Raw genomic sequence first — 13,087 nt, 5'->3', positions numbered from 1 at the left:
TTTCCTATTTCCTTAGTGTGAGGCAGCTTGAAGTTGATGTACAAGTACACCCCCTGGACATGACACAAATCCCCCAATCCAACCCTTGATGCTGAGTGCCAAGCAGGGTGTATCTTTTTTATAGTCTTTGGACCAGGCCGGGTACTGAACCCCGACCTTCCAATCTCAGAGCGGACACTCTGACCACAAGGCCACTGAGAGTGCGTGAATGGGTGAATGTAAAGTGCTTTGCACTACTGTATATAACTGCACCATACGTATGAAAAGTCATCCTAAATAATACTTATATACTTATACATATTTGCATACATATTTATATTTCATACATAACACTTATATAGAGCAGTGGTTCTCAACCTGTGGGTCGGGACCCCCAGAGGGGTCCCCAAATTATTTTGGGGGGTCCCGGAATGTTTGGCTAAATGTTAACATTGTTTTCTCAATCAACAGTAAACAAGCCAACATAAAGTTTAAGTGTATAGAGGGTATCTGCACATTTCTAAAGTGACAATTTAAGGACTTTAAAGACCTTTTTAGCACCTCTGGTCAAACATTGGCCAAATTGTCAAATATTAGAGGCAGACAATGTGAAGATTTTCACAAAGGAATTGATCGAGTCAAACTAAATGTAATGCCAACTACTAGCATTCCAGTCCTCGTCAGGGTGGGGGGTCCCCAGTTAAAATATGATTATTTTGGGGGTCCTGGCCTGAAAAGGTTGAGAACCACTGATATAGAGTACCGAAGTCCTGACGTCACTCGTTCATCTCCTGGGTAGCGGATGTTTTTCTCTATGGATACATATTTTCTATTATTCTTTGTTTCATCACTTACAATTTCAGTTGTTTATTCTGTGGACGTTCTCTCTCCTGATTGGATAAAATTGGTATCCCGACCCAAACTGAAACATTATTTTTTTCTTTATTAAAGAGCAGAAGAAAGGGGAAGACCTCTGTCACAGATCCAAACGCCCTCAGTAGGCCTTCTTTGTTTGATAGGCAGGTATGAGGGAAAATGCAATGCAGCGCAACAAACACAAACTAATCTAGTGACAAGCCCCTGGCAAACGGACACACCCTATATATAAGCCTTTACTTTTCATGCCACTGTTGCCTTGCCAGTTGAAGGAATAATAAACCGCTCACCCGGTTTTTTAAGGCTTAGGTGGAGGTGTTGGAGCCAAAACGACACTGGTAAAAATGAAGATTACCTTTGCACAGATCTGAGTGTGCGGATTCTTTGCTTTGGTTTATAACCTATCCAGGGAAAGCATCTGGATTTTATCGTTAGCTATTCAAAAATGATCTACAAGCTCAAATAGCAGATGTACCCTACAAGGTGCGAGCTTGTACATCTGCCGAAAATAGCCAATCTACAAACTCGCAATGCGTTGTGAGTTTGTAGATCAGCTATTTTCAGCAGGTGACAATGGCGAGCCACCTGTTCTTGCGAGTAAAAACCTATACAGTCCTTCAACCAAATGGTATAGTTTTCACGGCTCTGTAGTCTTACACTTGCTTTACACAGTAGCACTTATAGAAGCTACACGCCGCGCTCGCCGTACTTATAAAAGGAAACGCACTGACAAATGAAGAGGCATCTAAAATACACTGTACAGACAGTATATAATACGCATGTTGATTTCCCATTTCCTGTGGTTCGCAATCTACACGCTAGACAGACATGGATTACAGGGTTTCTATGGAAAGCTGTCAGACGTGAAGGATGTCAGAGTCGCGTCCGTATGGATCGGGGCAGAAGATGGATTTGGGGCCAAAGCAGAGCAGTTCTTTGCCCAAAAAAATACCATGCCTGGGAATGGCGTTAATTTTGACAGCTACATTTTATGTAGTTTTAGTCTTAGTCTTTTGAATACAAATGTATTTAGTTTTAGTCGACTAAATCTACAGTTGATGTTGTCGACAAGAATTGAGGTGATGAGGTGAATGTTGTTTGCTTTTGGTAAATTAAAGCCCTACTACTACGATCATATGTAGCAGTTCCACAGTCGCAACACCAGTGTTACACATCCTTAATGGATGGTGTTGGCAGTGGGTTCCACATTTGGTGGCAGAGTAGTAGAAAGACAACTTTCCCATGTTTGTTCTACATTTGGGTGGTACTCTACCAGATCACCGACATCTAAGCGGGCCCTCATCTTCCTAATATTGCCCTGGACCTCAGCCAGTGCCGGCTTGTGTGAACAGTATAATGGCTGGCATAAAACTGATAACGGGGTGAGAAGATTATTTTACCAGATGCTGCTGGGGTCAGGTCTTGATGACGCTAAACGTCTGATCTCTCCCATTGTTTTCATAAAAATAAACTTAAAAATAAAAATAGATGAGGAAAATTCCGTCGGGTAATTCTTTACTGAGAGATTGACATATGCCTACAAAACCTTTTTGCGACCGTAGGTCGCATTTACTACCAAAACCTCCACAGGCTGTCTGTGAGTGAGTCAGTCAGTCACACTTTTGCCCTGCTCATATCTCCACAACCGTTGCCCCCATCCATGCCAAATTTTGCACACACACTCCTTGACTGCCAAACTACAACCTCCAAGGACCCCCGGAGCCCCAGGGACCCCCAGGTCCCTGGGGGCCCCCCAGATTTAAAAAATGACCAAATCTGCTCACACGTCACACGTCACACTTTTTCCCTGCTTATATCTCCGCACCCGTTGACCCGATCCATGCCAGATTTTACACACACACACTCCTTGCCTGCCAAACTACAACTTCCAAGGACCCCCGGAGCCCTGGGGGACCCCCAGATGTAAAAAATCACCAAATGTGCAAAAATGACCAAATGACCACCCCAACGGGGCTGCTCACGGGGAATTCCCGGGGACCACCGACTCCTGGTGCTCCAGAACGGATGCAAAAGTGGTGGCGCCCCCAGTGGAGGACCCCCTGCCACTGCAGCGCACATAAAATGCCTTAACTCGGGCTAGGAGCGTCCGGGAGAGCCGGGGCCGGTACCTATTCGTCCGCCAAGGCAACGCGGAGACCCCACCCCTCATTTCTCACATGGCCCTATTCTAGCGCCACCTTCAGGCCGATTTTTAAAACACATTTTTGGACACTGCTCCTACAGTTTTTGCCATAAAATCACGAATATAACTACACAGCATGTCTACACTCATGTCATCAACATGGATCAGGAAGATTTTGGAAAAACAAATTTTTGCCCTATTTGTGGAGATAAGCCACCTACGGTCGCTTATCTCCCGATTAGGGAGTCTTACTGGTTTAGTGTACTTCTTTGTGTTATCCTTTTAGATTTAATGCTTTACTGTACCACACACGTTTGCATTTCTGTTATATACTAATAAAGTATTCAATCAATCTAAAAGTGCCATGCAACTAACTGTAAACTTAAGCCTAATCTCACACTAAGTAACCAAACATTTTTCAGACTATTGGTACTTCAATCGGGATAAATAAAAGGCCTTCGGACTCACTGACTACTGCTCTATGCTGCTCTGTTCGATTGTGCTGCATTAGTTTTGCCTTGCCTTAATTATGTTGTGAGTGTGGGAATTTCTGGGATTTATTAGCCAGTCTGATGTTTTCGTGTTGTTGTTGTGTCGTGCTAGTTGCAGTTTTAAACTGTGTCATGGCCTGATCATTCACCAACACAACAGCCCTGTCTAGAATGTCTCAGATGGTGGCTTATCTATGCAGTCCGGTGGCTCAGGTGTCCCGTCCTGTCCTGTCATGTAAGAGCCAAGCAAGAGAATCTCACGGTCTCTTTGACGTCAAAACAATCTGAGGAAGCTCAGTCTCACATCCCACCACCATGCACCAGCCAGCAGCCCAGTTGATACAGTGATGCTTTTCCATTTTCCATGCTTTCAACTTTTTTTTTTTTTTGGGGTCCACCGTCCGTTTCTTTGATAATGATGTGTAGCTCTGACATGAGCACAACACCCATAGCAATCTTATCATAGCACATCACTTTGTGCCACACTATAGCTTGTAGATCCTCTATTTTTGGAACATCTTGAACATTTTTGCAAATCTTTGAATACATATTCAAACATTTTAAACTCAAATCTTTGCTTCTGGAGTTCCCTGGCACAAAATATCTTTGGGATGAAAATGTTTGAGAACCACTGCTTTAGCTAGACAGTCAGTGACAAGTGCAATTGTGATTGACGCATCATAAAACAGGTACCGGTAAGTATGGTTCACACTGACACAGGTACTGTACATAAGGGGAAAATCCCCAGCATGTTGATGCTGCCGTCGTCTAGTTGCCGTTAACTGTCGTGTCCGTTCAGACTTTTGACCTTTCTGGTTGATCCTTGAGTTCAAGTGGTCGTTTGAGCCAAATGTCATGAAATCCCTTCAAGGCGATCTTGAGATATCACATTCACAAAGTAGGCGACATTTACGTTAACAATATTCAGGATCTTTCATGCAATATATAGGGGGGAGTCTGTCATGAAACTCCCTCAAGGCTGTTCCTATGATATTGCGTTCAGTTCAACATTTTTGGTTGGACAGACTGTACCGTATGGACGGACATAAATAAAACAAAGTTACATTTTTACTCTTATGGAGGAAAAACAGAGATGATGGGAGTAATATAGAGCAATGGGAGTCCATTTTTACAGGTCTTGGTTATAAGGCCTTGGTTAAGGTGGAGACGACGGAGGCGCGCCGTCTGAGCCGACTCAGCACTGTTGTAAACCAGGGGACCAGAATAGTAAATCTTCGTCCCACCCGACTTTCAGCACCTCCGCGCAGCCAATCACAAGCTTCCGCAGGCGGGCACCGAGGTGCTTTTTTGATTTGTCCCTTTGAGAGGGACAAATAAGAGAAAAGGAGACAGATGAGAAATGGAGAGACAATAGAGAGCAGTGAGACAGAGAGGTGGAAGGGGCATAGACAAGAGAAAGAGAGAGAGAGAATTGTGACTGGCAGGAAACCAGAGATAGACAGAGACAGACAGAGGGAGAGAGGGATTATGGGAGACAGTGAGAGAGACCTTAACAGAAAAGCGTTGCCAAGGGCTACGCTGGATGTTTGTGTCTGGAACGTGGGTACTTGTACATGATGTCACACAGACAGGTGGAGAATGGAGCGGCATGGATCCCTCACAGGTCCATTTGTTACTCTGTCGGAGTTAAATGAAGTCTGGGGATTTTACACGCCCGTGAGAGCTTTATGGCCGCTTGGTCGTCAGAGAAGAGAACTTCATTAAATTAAGTGTTTATCGTCTGAGCTGCTGCTGAGCTGCTAACATTTACCAGGGAATTAACACACTTTGGACACACTCGCGCACGTGTACACACGCGCGGGTGCACACATGCACGCACACGCAGATTTCTCATGCAGATTGCTTTTTGTGTGTGTGTGTGTGTCTGCCTAGTTTGCGATCCCCCTGTTGTAAACCTGAACACAAAACAACGAAACCACAGCCAGACATCAGCCAGCTGCCTGTGGTGTGTGTGCGCGCTTGTGTGTGTGTGTGTGTGTGTGTGTGTGTGTGTGGGGGGGGGGGGGAGACCCTGCAAAGTAAGAGCATTTAAGTTAAGGCTTATACCGTAGGTTGAGGTTAAAGTTATAAGGTGTATGGTTCTGTATAGTGGTATTCGAATGGGCTTTGAAATATGCATGCATGCGTGTGTGTGTGTGTGTGTGTGTGCGTGCGCGTGTGTGCGTGTGTGTGTGTGTGTGTGTGTGTGTGTGTGTGTGTGTGTGTGTGTGTGTAGTGCTGGGAACAGTTGTGAAGGACAGTTTGGTTGGATACTGCCTTAAACGGGTCTGAACGTGTTCATGGACAGAGCCAATCTGTCAGTCAGACGCTGCCTCTCCCTCTGGCCTCAATATACATAGGCCTATACAGTATATATAATCTTTATTTCAGTGCACAAAATGTAACATACAATAACATAAGAGACATACAGCATGGGAAAAAGAGAAATTAAAAAGAGAAAGTACAATGCAAGTACAAAGTGCAACAAAACTATTATAGTGCAATCCTACCTAATTAGCAGCAGGCTGCGGTGCCTGTGCTTGGTGACCCAGTAACAGCTCTTTATAGGGTTTGTTAGCCCTACTATAATGCTGTTTGACACTTCCAGTCGCTGCATAAAATTGTACATGAGTTGCCTTAACAATGCCTCTCTAGTGGGCACACCAACAGAAGTGAACAACTGACTGGCACTTTGCCACAGCTAGGAACACAGAGAAGTATAACCTCATGCCATCTTTTTATGCCACTCCTTTGCATGCTTTACACTAATAGATGAGCCAGGTGACGTTAAGTGAACAGTGCACATTTTACATTTACAGAAACCATAATGGGTTGATACTAAGGTCTCAGAGGTACTTGCCCATCGGGCAAGTACAGGTCATGTTCTACTTGCCCAAAGGTCATGCCCTCTTGCCCGAAAAGTAAATCGAATTGTCCATTATAAAATGATAGATAGAATTTGAATTACCGTTCAATTTAACACTTATTTAGTTTTACTTCCTGGGGCTGTGCGATAACAAATGTCAAACCTAATTCTTAATACAAATTCCTACATAGCTATGATTGAATATGACTATGGGTTCACACCTATTTTATATTTTTAAGTGTAGCAACAGTGAAAACAGCACATTATATCTGGTGTTGTGTTTATAGACGGTTGCGTCCCCGCTCAAACAAGCACTTGCCCGCCCGGTCAGGCAACCTGAAAGTAAACTCCACCTGCCCTACAGTTTTATTCACCTGCCGGGGGTAGATGTTTGGCTACTTTTTATAGTATAGTTTGTTGATTACTTTTGATGCAGTAATTGTCTTTTTTCATTCATTTTTTTGTGTATTTTTTTTCCGTGACCGTATTTAATTAGGTGTGTATAGTTTGTTCATGGAAATTAAGCCTGCTGTGTGCTCACTCTACTCAGTGGAATGGGGCGGACGTGTGTGCATTTTTTTTGTTTTATGTACTGTACTGTATGTTGCTGATACTGTATTGATACCGCATCTTTATTAAAAATATTTTTTTTACATCCTTTATCATTCATATTAGCATCTTGTGTCGGTGTGTCAATATCATCCATTAACCTCTTACAGGTGGTTGAAATGATAATATTGACTAGGGTTATGGCCTATGGGATGCTGGTCTTGTTTTATCTCAATTTCTCTGCTCACAAGTGTCAGCATCACAGGCCCAACACATGAGGTTAATTGGCTTTTCTGTTGCAAGCTGAGATATTAGAAGGAAGATGGGTGAGGGAGAATGGGGGCGTATGGACTCCATGGTGTCATTGTTAATAGCTTATGCTGGCCTGGAGGAACCTGACATTGCCCTGTTGCCTAGACACGCACTTGCCAAAGCCTTCTCCTCTCCTGTGCCTCAACTGAACTGTACTGTCGCCCGCTGAGCGTTCCCTCTGTAGTGTATGTCTCCCCCCCCCCTCCCCCCGTTTAGGGTCCCGACCCCCAGTTTGGGATTTGATTTATTGATTGATTTATTTATTTGCACAATAAGAAAACAAACAATACATGTTAACATTATTAAAAAGCGTGAAAATATGTGCAGGCGAGAAAGGAAGCCCATATAGGGCTTATACAAGGTTCTCACCTAAAGTAATAGTTCAAAGTTGAAACACAAGATTCAAACTAGAATGATAAAAAGTCCCTCGAAACAAAGTGTCTCTGTGTGTGTGTGTGTGTGTGTGTGTGTGTGTGTGTGTGTGTGTGTGTGTGTGTGTGTGTGTGTGTGTGTGTGTGTGTGTGTGTGTGTGTGTGTGTGTGTGTGTGTGTGCGCGCGTGTGCGTGCGTGCGTGCGTGCGGAAGCAAGGCCACTTTAAGTGGTAGAATTAAATGTAGAGGCTTGATTTATCAGGCTGGCCTTCAATCTATGTTTAAAATTACTAATTGAAGATGAGGATTTGGCAATAAGTATGTGTGTATTCCAGAATGAAGAACCTCTGTCTTTAATGGAGAACTGGCAATGTGTGATGCGACTAAAGGGAGGATGGAGATTGTCCGATTGTCTAGTATTATAATCATGAAATTGAACCACTGCACTGGGAACCACTGCAGTACACTATAACAACAAGTCAAACCTGACGCCATGATTGGGAAGTGTGGAGGCAGAGAGCATGCAGGAAAAGTGCAAACAGGAAACACACAGATAAATTGTGATCTCTATATACACTGCTGGCCGATGTGTTTGTGTGTGTAAATCAGGTTGCTTAGGTTTAGCGGTCAGATGAGGGGGAGGGAGGGAGGAGGGGGTGTAGTGTAATGGTAGCGGTTGTGGTGGCGGTGGGAGCCCAGTGGGGAAAGCATAATTAACCACTTTTAAGCCCTATTTTACACTCGGTGGCATGGCGATGTTACGCAAGAAATAACCCATCTACAAGCTCGCAAACGTGTTGTGGATGCGGCGCGTTTTGAGCTTATAGTTTCCATTGATTGTATAGAAGTTATAGATGAAGAGAAGGGAGCACAGCGTAAGTGTGCACACATCCAAAATGAAATGCAGGTGCTGGCAGTGGCGGAAAGTAACATTACTTAAGTATTGTACTTAAGTACAATTTTTTGATTCTTTTACCAATTTTCAATACAGTATTTACTCCACTATAATTATTTATCCACTATTGTTATATTTACACTTTGTAGATTTTGATGCTACAAAACATACATTACCCAATTCAGCTCTATTTAAATTTTAAACTTTGTCTATTTGAAAATAGCTGATCTACAAGCTCACTTTGTGAGGTCTTGTGAGCTTGTTTTTTATACAGATTTTTTATACATTTTACTAGACTTTTGTACTTTTACTCAAGCAAATTTTGAATTCCGGACTTTTATTTGTAACAGTATTTCTACCTAATGGAGTAGTTCACCCCCAAAATGACCTTTTTCTATTGATTACTCACGCGATGGAGACTTGAGTTCAATAATATGTTTTGTTTTTCGTCGCGTTCCTAAGACAATAATTTGATTACAATAAATGTACCCCCATTGATTCCCAAATGCATATTATAAAATATAATACAATTTAAATAAAAATAAGCTCGGCAAAAAATCTGCTTATGTCGGCAGAAAACTATATCAGGTGGCGGGGCCCAGAAACCGAAACCATATGAAAACAAAGACAGTCCAACTCCGCACGCACACCGCAAAGCTTCCGCACAGATTTATTACCTCCCTGTGACGTTTAGAGCACCGGGGGCTCGTCTGCATATACGTCTGAAGAAGGAACCTAAACATATGGTATCGGTTTCATTACGGCATCCTGTAGCCTATATAGGAAACCTTGTGTCTGCAACATGTCTTCCTTTGTGGCGTAGAATTGGCCGCTGACTTGATGTCTTGGAGTCTGTGCAGATTCAGGAGACCTGCTCTGTGACCCCTAAGAACAAAACCCCAAAACTTTGAAATTGTGAAGCGTTGAAAATGCATAGAACACTTTTACACCTCAGACGCAAGACACTCAAGACAACTGAAAGCAAATGTTGAACTTTGGTAGCACCTTATGTTATGCACTGTAGGCTTAGAGATACTGTACTTGGACATGATAAGTCCAGGAGGTCCCCATAAAAGTAGTTAATATAGCACTAGTAAGACGCCTCAGGGCGACATGTTACCTCCTCGTGCCAATTCTTGGCCATCTGGCCAGAGATGTATATCGGACCAGTTGCACTAGACCCCTGCATGATAGTCAACAATGTGATGTCAGAACATGCCCAAATATTGGCATAACCAAATATGGGCATTCCCAGATATGCGCTTAATATTGATGACATGGGGACAGGAACTCCATATATGGGCATAAACAGACAAGGACGTAATTAATTTGCAAGTGTGACTCGTGAGTCCGTGATGACATTCGCGATCTCCATATATGGGCTTAAAAGGGACATCAAGCCAGGGCGTGATGTCAGAGCTGCAAACCCATTCTATTAAGAGTGGTTCCCCTGACATCACATTGACATCAGAGCATGATGTCTGAGTGACAAACCCATAGAACCACAGGCAAACCCATAGAACCTGACACTGTGGTGTCAGGTGTGACAGACAGAGATAACACACAGACAAGCTGTGACCGTTTTCATATCACAATCATTTTAACCACTTATGACTTATCCATTTACTCAGGTTTTTTTTATAGCCAATGTATCGGTTATTCAAAAATAGCAAATCTACAATTTCACAGCACTTCACTTTGTGCAGCGCTGCGAGCTTGTACAGTATCTGTTATTTTTGAAGATCTTTTTTGGTACACAAATCTTCTCTTTTGGGTGTCCCTGGCACAAAGTATTTTCATATGGGGGTCCGCAGCCAAATTCATGTCAATTTGGGGGTCCCAAAAGAAAAATAATAACAAAAAATAAAAGACGTTTGGGAACCAGTGAGCTATTACAACCCAAGGTTCCACCAAAGTTCAACAACGCAACAAGAACGTGTGGTCGGACATGGCAGCAAAAAGGGGCGGAGACAATGGTTTATCCTGGGAAGCCGGGTATTGTTTGTTTCTAAAGGGAGGATGGTGGTTACTGGGTTTCTCTATAAAACCACATTGCCGATGCATTCATTAAAAGAGAAAGATTTAAGCACAAACAATTCGTCAGCGTGACATTGACAATAAACAATCGAGGAAATGGCATAGAAAGCGAACCTGAATCAAAAAGGTAACTGAAGGTCGCTCGGGTGGTGCAGTGGTTAAGTCCCTGCCCACCACCACGGAGGTTGTGGGTTCGAATCCACCGTGGTGTATCCGGCTTTGTCGAGCGTCTACACAAACACAATTGAGCCGCGTTCGGGGGAGGGAAGCCGGGCGGGGAGGTTGATAATAGTCACTGCACATAATCCTACTGACTGGGGTGGCACCAGGGGTGTAGTTGTCCCGATTTAAAATTAAGCAAACACGGAACTGAAAGTTCCTATGATTGGCCGCTAGTTGCACTGTTCTGGTACCAGAAGCAACATGTTCTCCATTCCATTCATTTCCCCCGAACGTTTACATTTGATTTTCTTACCTTAATAAACATTGTCATAAATACTTTATGGTTCCTGTCTCTAGTTTGAAGCCTCGTTTCAACCACCATTGTGATGATTCTTCTTCGTGTGTTATTTTCGGCAAGCTCAAGACAATGTCCCATGTATCCCTGCGGTTGCACGTGACCATTGGCAGCCTATAGCATTCGAGATGGCACCATTTCTACCAATGAACGTTGATTTCTATAATGATGGTGGCACCCACACAACGGCCAAAAAAAGCTTTATTTGCGCAGCATAGAAACCAATGGCTTTCCACGGTCTATGGGTGGCACCTTTCAGCAGGGAGTGTTGGGCGGGAGGATTGCACAAAGGCGCAATACGTCCTCCTAGTGGGGGCTTCATTAGGATACAACAGCACTGACAACATAGAAATGTGTGTGGGGAGGAATCAATTGGCATAACGACTACACTGGGGAGAAAAATTGGGTGAAAAGACAAACAAAAAAAGAAATGAAGCCTGGCTCATACTTTGTCGACCTGGAACTAAATATTTTGAGATGGGAGTCCGTGGCCAAATACATATCATTTTGGGCGTCCTTCACATGAAGAAGTTCGAGCACCACTGACATAGAAACATAGGTTTTTAAAAAAAAACTTATATATTCATGATTTTTCAAAAATAGCAGATCTACAAGCAAGCAAAAGCACAAAATAATGGTGATAATGCGTTCCCAGTCTAAATGGGTTAAAGCCCCTCCCCCTATGAAGAAGATTCATTCATTCATTCGCGCAGTGAATCCTTGTACCCAGGGCCCAGAATTTGGTGCGACACCCCTGAGTACAGTACATCGCGCTCCTTTACAAAGTACTGTACTTTGAAGTGTCCCAAAAATAAATGGGTTCCCGGTATGATTGCATTCACCTCTCTCTCACCTGAGGTTCTGCTTATTGTTATTGCAGTCAGGAATTTGAATGACAGGAAGGCAGGCTGGCCTCTCTCCCTCATCCTGCCCGTAAACCTTTCAAGTCCTGCCTCTCTGGGGAACCACTCAGGACTATCAAAGCAAACAGAAAAACAGCTGATCTGCTCTCCGACACTGAACTGTAACAGTGAACAGCCTTAAGCGCTGGTATAAAGCAAGGGTCTTCAACAGGGGGGTCCAGGACCCCTAGGGGGTCCTCAGAGTTACAACAGGGGGGCCTCCAAATCTTTGTGTGATTCTTTTTTTCTTTTTTATATTAACCACTTGAACCCTAGTGTCCATATTCTGAGAACTTTAGCCAAAAATAGCCGATCTACAAGCTCAGTTGTGAGCTTGTAGATCGGCTATTTTCGGCAAAGGAGTTTGGTGTAGAGGGGAAAAAGAGCAGACTAAGTACAGAGTGAAAGGTCAAGTTTACTAAGTATTGATGGTTCAAGTGGTTAAATATCTGAAAACACAAATTGACATGGAATCCAAAATACACTGATGATTGTGCTATCAAACAATACAACTATATTGAATACATGTGGGGTCCCTGCTTCATCTCTCTCTCAACTAAGGGGTCGTTGGCCTGAAAACGTTGAAGACCCCTGTTATAAAGCACGGACACACTGCTCTACCTGTTCCTGCTATTTGCAAACATAGACTACACCTAGTCACCCACCAAATACAGTACAACGTCTATGTTTACAATACCTAATATTATGTGCAATATGTCTCATCATATCGTCTATGTCGGGTGGAAACCTTTCAGGATTCAAAAACGTTTCATGCTTTTGTGTGACGCTGTAGTATGATCAAGTAGAGCATTAATAATTTACGAGCAAACACCAAAACATAGAATATGGAGATAAGCGGTTTCTGCCCGACAGAAACGATATACCGGTACATCCAACATTGCTCATACTGCTCTGACACTGAATATTCCACATATTTAGAAATGTTAGCCTATGTTATATAACTAAAAGTTACTTTTAGATTCAATACTTTTTCTTATCTTTCTGTATACAATTTGCCTGCCGTGTCAAATCTGCTTCTAGACAATGAACATGATGTCTCTAATTCCTGTGTTCAGGTGCTTCTAGACAATGAACATGATGTCTCTAAATCCTGTGTTCAGGTGCTTCTAGACAATGAACATGATGTCT

General features: G+C 43.1%; 1 protein-coding gene across 1 annotated transcript in view; it reads left to right on the top strand.

Moving 5' to 3' along the window:
• Nucleotides 1-13,087, top strand: part of LOC308307014 (gamma-aminobutyric acid receptor subunit rho-3-like) — a gene marked incomplete at its 3' end in the record, with an annotated part of 42,858 nt that overhangs the window by 18,387 nt on the left and 11,384 nt on the right. The gene's annotated exons all lie outside the window — the stretch shown is intronic.

This window comes from Nannobrachium achirus, assembly GCF_963921795.1.
Source record: "Nannobrachium achirus genome assembly, chromosome: 21".
Lineage (NCBI taxonomy): Eukaryota > Metazoa > Chordata > Actinopteri > Myctophiformes > Myctophidae > Nannobrachium > Nannobrachium achirus.
The sequence above is the reverse complement of the archived record's forward strand: the minus strand, read 5'-3'. Positions and strand labels throughout refer to the sequence as shown.